At 50.7% G+C, this 10,740-nt stretch overlaps 1 protein-coding gene across 1 annotated transcript in view; it reads right to left on the bottom strand.

Annotated features, from left to right (window-relative positions):
- Positions 1–7,906: 7,906 nt before the first annotated feature.
- LOC131307832 (protein FAR1-RELATED SEQUENCE 5) overlaps positions 7,907–10,740 on the bottom strand; it is a 42,638-nt gene continuing 39,804 nt past the window's right edge. The window contains exon 4 of the mRNA XM_058334536.1: positions 7,907–7,917. The gene's annotated coding sequence lies outside the window, so the exon portion shown is untranslated. The remainder of the gene's footprint in view (positions 7,918–10,740) is intronic.

Below are 10,740 nucleotides of genomic sequence, written 5' to 3'. Positions count from 1 at the left end.
AGCAAAACCCAACTGGCTTATGCCAGTATCTTGGAGGCGCACGCCAGTTATCTGCCACGTGTCAGTCATCGACCGTTGACTCAACTATCACTGGCGCACGCCGGTCCGAGTGTGGCGCACGCCAGTCAAATCCAGTCAAATCAACTTTATTTAGCCACATGGACGAGACTTTTGTGCCACCCTGACGTCGGCCACAGTAGCCCCTGATGATTATACCGGCCAGGCCCGCTCCCCCTCTCTCCTACACCCCCCATCAACTAGTCTCATGCATTTAATGCATGGGAAGGCTCCAACCTTGCCCCAACCAGCCAAACAAGGCCTTGGTCCCAGACTGATCTCAGTCTCTCTCCCCTATAAATACCCCCCTTGCATTCATTTGCAAGGGGTTAGCCTCATTAAGAAGAAAAGCTCTCTTCATCCCCCTCTCCTTGCTCCCTACCTCTCTTCTTCCATTGAAAGAGAAAGGAAAGCAGCCCACTTCCACACACCCTACTGATATCCAGTCACCATCCAAACTTCCATCTCCAAGTTTTAAGTTCAATACCACCTTCAATCCTCAAACAAGAAGGTATACCACCCTTGTGTCCCTTTCTATTTTTGGCCCCTGAGGGGAACCAGTAAGGCCCAGGCTAGTAAGTAATACTAGTCTTGGCCTCAAATTGGTAAAATACGACAAACGTATGAGATGGACCCTGGCGCACGCCAGTATATATATGTCGTACGCCAGTCATGGCAGTACGAGCACTACTGGCTTGGGGATCATGGATTCTCATTTCTGTTATCTCTCATTTCAGTCGATCACCTTAGCATGCTAAATAACCAGTTTACTGCTTTCTGTATATTTAGAACTGTTTAGATGTGGTAGTTGTTGCCTACTCTTTGTCTATTCAAAAGGCCTCTGGGATCCTTCTGGTCATGTTCCAGAGCCCAGATGATGCAAAAGCCAAGCACTGGATTAGGGTCAAACGTGCGTACGGCAGTCCATGACTGGCGTACGGCAGTTAAAACTTGGATCCAGTGACTGGCCCTTACATCTTAGTTTAATCTTGGCCCCTTTTATGTCCCCACTCTGTTTAGGGGGTTTTCTATCTATTTTTTTATGGCCTCAAGCCATTTCATCTGTCTGTAAATACATATATCCTGCTTGTTTAACTGCATGGTTTGTCCTGGGTGTGCGCTGGTCCTTTTCCAGAGCGCAGAGGGTTGCAAACAAAGACTGTGAAACCAAATAAGTGGAGTACGCCAGTTTTACTGTGGCGTGCACAGGTCCAACCAACATGCAGTGGCTCGACCAGTGCATGCTGGTAGAACTTGCTCATGCCCCTGCGGGGCAGCGTACTGCAATTTGTCCAGTTTGCTCAGTGCTTGTTCTCAATCTATACTTAGCATTGTAATCAAGTCATCCATAAACATTTTGCCACATAAATCACAACTTGTTATGGTTTTAACCCCTGTTAACTGTTCCCCCGCCCTAACTGGCTAAAAAATGATCAAATGAGAGAAAAAAATGCAAACGTTTTATAAAATGCCCGAGTAGAGACCGATCTCCGGATTGGGCGAGAGGGGTGCCATAAAACCCTTCCCCTCTCGTAATCTGGCTCCCAAACTTCAGATATCGAAGGTGATGACGGACCAGTCTACAAGCCTTTTTCAAAATCAAACAAACGTGGCAAGCGTTCTCGAGTTCGGTTCCTTGGGTGCTTTCTCCGCTAAAACCCGAGTGGCGACTCTGAATCAAGGCGTTTCGCCGCACTTTTCCAAACACAAAAGGGCCGCACCCAATTTCCCAAGCAAAAAATTTTCGGGGTGGCGTGCCCACAGTGGCGACTCCGCTGGGGAACCGTTGCGTTGATTGATATTTGGCGATTAATACATAATTGAACAATTCTCAAAAGCTTGTCGAAACAGCACGCTTCGCGTTGCTAAAGAACAGAATGGTAACGTAACAGGATCTCAGCATCCGACCAATCCGAACTGGGGCTTTTTCTATTGTTCTCTTATGTAGTTTTTCTCCAAGTATTAGTTAACAAAAGTGAGCCAAGCTTCAAAAGGCATTTGTTTTCAAAAGTGTTGCATTTCTCTCTCATTGAATCATTCTTCGGCATTCTCCGTTCGTATCGATGGTTGGTCAGCCCCGTTGAGGTGTTTTGGGTAACCGGCACAGTTTGCTGGAGCCCGGGGTCCTCGAACGCCCAACAACCTTGGACGATGATGAGTCGTACTACCGTTCGACCATTGCTTTGCTCCACGCGTTGCGATGGGAGGTATATCGCGGCTCTAGTTAGAGGAACCCCTTTAAGCCAAAACCGGCCTCTACAGCGTTTTCAAAGCACTAGAACCTTTCAACATAGGACAGGAACCCGCAGGGTAGGATTACTTGTTTCTAACCCTATATCCTGTCTATGTGTTACCGCTTTCCTTATCGCACGCTTGTACATACATTCATGACCGTTTTTGCGTAGGAGCATGCTAGGGCGGCTTTTAGGATATCTTTTGTCGAGTCTGTCTCGCGCCTGTTCGGCGTTGCCCTGGACCGATGACGAGTCGTGCATCTCGATGTTGCATGTTACCAACATTTTCAAATCCTTAATCAATGAGACTTCGGGAAATCGATACCTTCTAAGTCCTTGTCTAAAACCCCATCGAGGTTTCAAACCAAAAACTAGGAGCAACGGAGAGAATGGCATGATGCTTACACCGCTCGGGTTAAAAGTGCTAATCACTTACACCAGGCTCCGGCACAGTGCTGCTTACGCCATTTCGGTTGCAGTATCATGCCATCTACACCGAGTTGTTCCAAAATCAAACTTTGAAACTTCGAGAAGGGAGGAAGTCAAAGACTTAGGCTGTTTTGGCATCTCTTTGTAACATTCGATTCAATCAAGGATTCACCGTCGAAAAGAAAATCCGAGGATTCCATGGCAACTGTCTGAGTGGCGTGAAGCAGACTCCCCCTAGTTCTAGAGTCTAGGAGGACACCGACGACGTTGGCATGATCATTTTTCCTCTCTTGTCGATTCTTTCAAATAAAATGACTGCAGGCTGTCACTGAGCTCTTATACCTTGCTGTCTAGCCACGCCAATGCCAAAGCAAAATTCCGAAATCAAGAGCCAAACCTACTTGGGACCGTCCGACGAGTCTGTTTGAGGATTTGATTTGGGGTTCGTCTCTCAGTCGACTGCAACGGAAGCTCTGGCCTGCACTGTGTCACGGGAGGATTCGCCACCGACTACCCCGCACGAGTCTCCTCCATCTACTCCATCTCCACCAGCATCTCCCAAGCTTGTTAAAACAGAAGTACTAGCCATGGCGGATGTCCCACCTCCGAATCTTGCAACCGTCCTAGCCGATCTGCAGCGCAACCTGGCTATCATGCAGCAAAGGGCCGACCAGGCCGACGCCTCTATGGCCAATCTTCAAACCCTAATCGAGGAGCGACTTCCCCTTGTAGCAGGAGGGGAAGGCGGTGAAAGGCGTGAACAAGGAGCCACTGCCGAAGAGGAGTCGCTGGTTGAGAATCCCGCTCCAAGCCCAGAAATGGCAGCCTTGGTCGCCAAGATGGCCAAGTTAGAAGAAGCTGTGGCCAAATTCGAAAGAAAAGGGTCGGGAGTACTAGACATGGACCGCCTCTGCCCATTCCTGAATGCCAGGCTCCCCGATCGGTTCAAAATGCCCGACTTCGCAAAATTCGATGGTACTGGAGATCCGAAAACTCACTTGTTGGCATATCATGGGGCGATGAAACTGCATGGTGTTGGGGAGGATGCCATGGCTCAGCTTTTTCCACAAACTCTCGCCGGTCCCGCCTTCCAGTGGTTCCTGTCACTCGACATCTCCAAGAGGCGGACATGGGAGGACATCGACACGGCCTTCAATGCTCAGTATAGCTACAACGCTCAACTCAAAATGACCACTCGGGAGTTGGAATCCACCAAGATGACTGCAAAGGAGTCCTTTGCAGACTTTATCCAAAGATGGAGAGCCAAGGCCGCTCTCATGCCCGATCGCCCGAGCGAGAAGGATCAGATCCGCATCATCTCCCGTAATCTGCAGCCCGACTTCGCCAAAAACCTCGTGTTGGTTCAGGGCGCAAATTTCGAAACCTTCTATGACTCCGGGCTGGCCATCGAAGAAGCCCTTCAAACTGGCATTCTGCCCAGGAGTGACAATTCTTCCTCCACCTCAGCCTCAAAATCGAAGCCCCGTGCATACACCGAGAACAGCACTGCTCTGTTCGGTGGCAACAGTTACGCCAACGCGAACTCTGCCAACAACCCCTCTGCCCAAAGCTCTAACCACATTGCCGACATCAACCAAGTTCAAACCCCTCAAAGACCCAGAAACCGCAACCAACCCCGTAACTTCGCCAACTTCGAGGCACCTCTTTCCTCGGTGTTGGAGAAGCTAATCAAAATCGGACACCTCAGGCCTCTAGCCCCAACTCCACTTCCTCAAAATCCACCCCCTAGCCATAACCCCAACGCTTTCTGTGCGTATCACCAAATGCCCGGCCATTACACCGACTCCTGCTATCGCCTCCGTCATGCGATACAGGATTTGGTGGACAATGGCACCCTTCTGACTCCACCCATAAAGCCCAATGTCATCTCCAACTCATTACCCAAACATGACCCTAACCCTCAAGTGAACCAGATAAACCTCAGCTCCACCATATTCAACCCCACCGACCATATTACCTCAACCATCAACCCAAGACCAGTTGTACCCTTTCCCTCCGAACCAAGCATTAACATGATGGCGGCCGGTTGGGCCATGGAAGACAAAGCCAAGGAGTGGGAAGAGCTTTGCAGTGATTGGACTGAACAGTATAACATGGGGTTTCCCGCGCACCCTCGGGTCAATCAAGTATGGCTAGACCAGTGGGAGAGAGAATGGAACGCGGCGCAGGCTGACCCTCTGGATGGTCTCTCTTTGTTCGCGCTCTTTTACCAGCCCGAGTTAAACCAAGTCGAAGTGGAAGCCGAGGAATACGTGTGGGATCCACAGCCTGATGGATGGCAATTGGGACAGGGTCTCGAGACTGATGTGAACCAAAACGACTTCAGTGAGAAGTACTGGGACCAATTCCAAGAAGGGGAGATTGTGCCCGATATCCGTCGCCCACTAGGCGCCATGTTACCTTTGGTGAATTCTATTGCTGACACGCTCGACCGTCGCATCCACGAGTTTGATCCTACTCTCGACTTTGTCTCTGTAGAACAGCCTCGCCCTATTGTTTCTGCTCCCGGAGATGACTGCTCAATCATGGTCCTGGATGCGCTTCCAGCCAATCTTTGGGATGCGGAAGAAGCCGTTAAGGCCTCACCGCCTGCCGATATTTGGGACGTTGACAACATTGTCGACCTAAACATGGGGAACGAAGTGTGGACCGTTAACGCGGCTCTCGTCGACGGAGGATTTTGGGACGTTCCGTTCGTCACTAACCCGGGAGCGCCATTTGAAGAAGAGGCTGCACAGGATCCTGCCTTTTGGGAGGGTCTAGTGATGGAGGACTTACAATGGGACATCGCTCTGGGGACAGACTCGTCTGCAACGGTGGCATCAACGGACAAAGGAAAGCGCAAGCTGGAAAAAGTACTGGCCGATCTGTGAGATTCTATTGACTCATCTTCTTGGTGGGATGTGGCCAACGTCACTAGGAGCGGCCGAGTGTTTCAGCCATCCAACCTCCAGGCTGGAAGCTCGTCCAATCCGCCCGGTCAGAAAGCCACTGTTCCCGCTGCTCAGAGAACTGATCCGCTCTTTCCAAATGGGGTTCCAGAAGAAGACGCCATTTTGAAACAGCTCGAACGGATTTCGGCCGCTGTCTCTATCTGGGGTTTGATATCGTCATTAAAGGAGCATCGTGAGAAGCTGTCCTCCGCGTTGGCCCGGCTCATAATACCGATCGACATCACTCCCGAGGCCATGATTGCCCTCGTGCTGCCACTTCTCTCTAAGCACTCTGTCACATTCACCGAAAGGGATCTGCCCGTCGAAGGAACCACTCACAACCGCCCACTGCACATCACTGTCAAGTGCCGGGGACATTGGGTGCCAACCGTGCTAATTGACAACGGCTCGGCCATCAACGTTTGCCCAATGAGGGTTGCCTATCGTTTGGGGTTTTCAAAGAGCGACCTAACGCCCTCCAATCTGGCCGTCAAGGCATACGACAGCACTCGCCGCATGGTGGAAGGAACTCTGATGCTGAAACTGGATGCTGAGGGTTTCGAAATAGACGTAGAGTTCCACGTGGTCGACGTCCCTGCCACCTTTAACCTGCTGCTGGGCAGGCCTTGGCTTCATAGGGCCGACATCATGGCCGTACCTTCAACTTTGCACCAGAAAGTCATGCTGGGGCTGTCTACCGGAACTTTAACAATCTGCGCGGACTCTGGGATCCGCCCACTCACAGATGACGGCACACCTGTTTTGGGCATCATGCACGGGGAAGAAGACTCAGACTTCGGAGGATTCTCTTTCGACACATCTAGCTCAGTCCTCGCCATCGCCATGGATGATGACTTCACCATAAGCTCAACTGTCCTCGAAATAATGAGGAAGATGTCATTCATGCCGGGCCTAGGACTCGGGGTCAACCAACAAGGGATCGCTGAGTTCCCTGTCTTTCCTTCCAACAAAGGTCGCTTTGGTCTTGGTTACACTCCGCCGGCCAAAGACGCCGAAAAGAGGAAAGACAAGGGAAAACCTCGAACCCTTTTTGGTAACCCCGACAGCTACTTTGTGCGAGAGGGAGGAGGCTCTGCTTATTCGGGACAGATAGAGCCGTTTTGGGATCTGGAGACTTTCACTTGGCTGCCGGGATTTGAAATCTTTGCTGCGGACACCTGGTCCGATGAGGAGACAGCCAAAGAAAAACTGGCCAAAAGGGAGTTCGAGAAACGGCTGGGTCAGACCAAGGGAGAGTTTGACTGGCTGAAAGCTTTTGATCAAGGGGGTTTGGAGATGCTATTCTCCCAAGTAGGTTTGGTTGGCAAGGGCGAAGAAGCTGAAGTGCTGATGCTCGGGCCCGACTCCTCAAATGCTCTCGAGGATCCTACCTCTCTCATCGTGAAGGCGCAGGGAAGTCTCAATAACTGCATTTTCACTCCGCGTCTAACATGCATTGACGATGAGTCTGAGTCAGACACAGAGTCTGTCAAGTCTAAGTCTAGCTCAGAGTCGGAGTTTGTGCCTCTTGGCCCTCCACGTCGTTGTGGGCACGCCACCCCGGAAATTTTGCTTGTAAAATTGGGGTGCGGCCCTTTTTGTTGGAATAGCGCGATGAAACGCCTCGATTCAGAGTCGCCACTCGGGTTTTAGCGGTGAAAACACCCAAGGAACCGAACTCGAAAACGTTTGCCACGTTTGTTTGATTTTGAAAAAGGCGTAGACCGGTCCGTCGTCACCTTCGATATCTGAGGTTCGGGAGCCAGTTTACGAGAGGGGAAGGGTGATGGGGTAAATGTAGGAGAGTGGGGGAACATCCCTTGCCGAATGCCATCATCAGGGAGCTATAGCCCACGTCAGGGTGGCACAAAAGTCCCGCCCAAGTGGCTGAATAAAGTTGATTTGACTGGGCTAGACTGGCGTGCGCCATATATGGACCTGCGTGCGCCAATCATAACTGGGTCAACGGTCGATGACCGACACGTGGCAAATGACTGGCGTGCGCCAAGAGATCAATAGCGTAAGCCAGTTTGGGTTTTGCTGGGGCTGTTTGGCTCTGGTTTGAAGGGGAGTTTGAAAGAGGTTCGGGACGCTTAAAGCTTAAACACCATCGTTATCCTCAGACTGTTTTCGACCAAAATCATCATTGGGGAAATAAAAGATCGACAAATAACGTTATCTGGACAGTCCAGAATGGGGTGTCTACAGTCGTAGCTTTTACTTCGAGTTCGAGTCTGTTGTACTTGGCAACCCTGTGGGGTTTTATGAAATGCATGACCCTACTTCTGACTACTTTGCTAGCTTCTATATAAACTGTGTCGACCCTGATGATGAAGGAATAGACTTCGACGGGGACATCCCGGCTGAGTTGCGTTCCCTCATCGAAAAGGAAGACGAAAGGCGTGCTCAGCCTCTAAAAGAAGAAGTAATTTTTGTAAATTTGAAAGACGAGGATGACCCCCGCATGATGCAAATCGGTGCAAATCTATCCCCGAAAAATTATGCCGGGACAATCAAGCTTCTCAAGGAATTTCCCGAGGTTTTCGCGTGGTCTCACAAGGATATGCCCGGCATCGATCCTGAAATAGTGCAACATCGGATCCCGTTGGAGCCTGGGGCTGTCCCCGTCAAACAGAAACTCCGCAGGATGAGGCCGGATTGGGTTCAGAAGATCAAGGAGGAAGTTACGAAGCAAATCGATGCGGGATTCATACGGGTTGTAGAATACCCCAAATGGGTGGCCAACATTGTGCCAGTCCCCAAGAAGGATGGAAAGATCCGAGTCTGCGTCGACTTCAGGGACTTAAACAGGGCAAGCCCCAAAGACAGTTTCCCCTTGCCACACATCGACGTGCTTGTGGACAACACGGCGGGGCATGCCTTGCTCTCTTTTGTCGACGGATTCTCCGGATACAACCAGATCTCTGTGGCACCCGAGGACCAAGAGAAAACGACGTTTGTCACCAAATGGGGCACTTACTGCTATGTGAAGATGCCTTTTGGGTTGAAGAACGCCGGGTGCACTTTCCAACGGGCTCAAACGACCTTGTTTCACGATTTTATCCATAAGACCGTCGAGATCTACGTCGATGACATGATCGTGAAGGCAAAGGAGGTAAAGGACTATCTTCCGTCACTCAGGCAATTTCTCGAAAGGCTCCGCAAGTACAATGTGCGCCTGAACCCACAAAAGTGCACGTTTTGGGTCACGTCAGGCAAAATGTTGGGGTTTCTGATCACCGCGAGGGGAATTGAGGTGGATCCTTCCAAAATCAAAGCGATTCTTGAGATGGAGCCGCCCAAGTCTGAAAAAGGTGTGCGAAGTTTTCTAGGAAAGGTCCAGTTCATCAGCAGGTTCATCTCCAAGTTGACTCTAACCTACGGACCGTTATTCCATTTGCTCAAAAAGGGGGTCCCATTCGAATGGACAGAGAAATGCCAGGCCGCTTTCGAGTCTATTCAGAGGTATTTGCAGAACCCACCGGTACTGATGCCGCCAACGCCGGGTCGACCCTTGATTCTCTATCTGTCCGTTTCTTCAACAGCCATGGGGTGTCTGCTAGCACAGGAAGGAAGCAATGGGGTCGAGAAGGCTGTGTACTACCTGAGCAAGAAGATGGTCGGATCTGAAGAGCGCTATACCCCTCTGGAAAAGACGTGTTGGGCGCTAGTTTGGGCTACCAGAAAGCTTAGACACTACATGCTAGCCTATTCGGTGAGACTGATTTCTCGGATGGACCCTATCAAGTATCTATTCGAGAAGCCTGCGCTCACCCATAAGCTAGCACGTTGGTTGCTTCTGCTAGCTGAGTTCGAACTCCAACATGTCACGAGGAAGTCTGTAAAGGGGCGCGCTGTGGCAGAATTTCTAGCCGATCACCCGATCGACGGCCCGAAAGACGTGGATTTCACATTCCCCGACGAAGAGGTTCTAACTGTGATCGAGGAAGTATGGACGCTCTATTTCGATGGGGCTGCTAACCAGAGGGGATTTGGGATTGGAGTGTTATTGATCACGCTCGTCGGCGCTCACATTCCGCTCGCCTTCAAGTTGAATTTCGATGTCACCAACAATCAAGCCGAGTACGAGGCCTGCATCGTCGGAATGGAAGCAGCCATTGCTCTAGGGGTCGAGAAGTTGGAGGTGATCGGAGACTCTAACCTGGTGGTCTCTCAAGCCAATGGAGATTGGAAAGTTCGTGAGGAAAAGCTGAAGCCTTATCACCAAGATTTGGAAGAACTGATTCCTCGCTTCAATAAGGTGACTTTCACCCATGTCCCCCGCTTGAAGAATCAGTTCGCCGATGCCTTGGCGACTTTGGCTTCAATGATCGAACTTCCAATAGGTGTTAAGTTGCGGCCAATCGTGATTGAACAGAGGGACTTGCCTGCTTACGAGTATGTCAACACCATTGATGATGCGATGATGGCCTACCCTGGTACCATGACATTTGGAACTTTGTGGAGCGTGGGGAGTTTCCTACCGAGGCCACGAAAAAGGATCGGATTGCTTTGCAAAGGCTAGCTTCTCAGTACATCATCTGTGGGGGGAAGCTGTATCGAAGGTCGCACTGCGGGATGCACAAGCTCTGTGTCAACGGCGTCGAAGCGACAAGGATAATGGAGAAGGTTCACAAAGGAGTCTGTGGGCCTCACATGAGCGGCGTCATGCTCGCTAGGAAAATCCTCAGGCAGGGTTATTACTGGTCTACAATGGAGGCGCAGTGCATCGACTATGTCCGGCGCTGCTACAAATGTCAAATCCACGCAAACTTGCAACATGTCCCTCCGTCTAAATTGTACGGCATGACTTCACCATGGCCGTTCTCTGTTTGGGGCATCGACGTTATTGGGATGATCAGACCGTCTGCTTCAAACGGCCATAAGTTCATACTGGTGGCGATAGACTACTTCACCAAGTGGGTCGAAGCTGAGTCCTATAAGACGCTGACAACGGTTCAGGTTGCTCAGTTCATCCGAAAGAACATCATCTATCGGTACGGGGTTCCTCAGGCTTTTGTGTCAGATAACGGGAGTCATTTCAAGGGAAGGGTTCTGGAACTCTT

The sequence above is a fragment of the Rhododendron vialii genome, chromosome 11a, assembly GCF_030253575.1.
Source record: "Rhododendron vialii isolate Sample 1 chromosome 11a, ASM3025357v1".
NCBI classification, from domain to species: domain Eukaryota; kingdom Viridiplantae; phylum Streptophyta; class Magnoliopsida; order Ericales; family Ericaceae; genus Rhododendron; species Rhododendron vialii.
The sequence above is the reverse complement of the archived record's forward strand: the minus strand, read 5'-3'. Positions and strand labels throughout refer to the sequence as shown.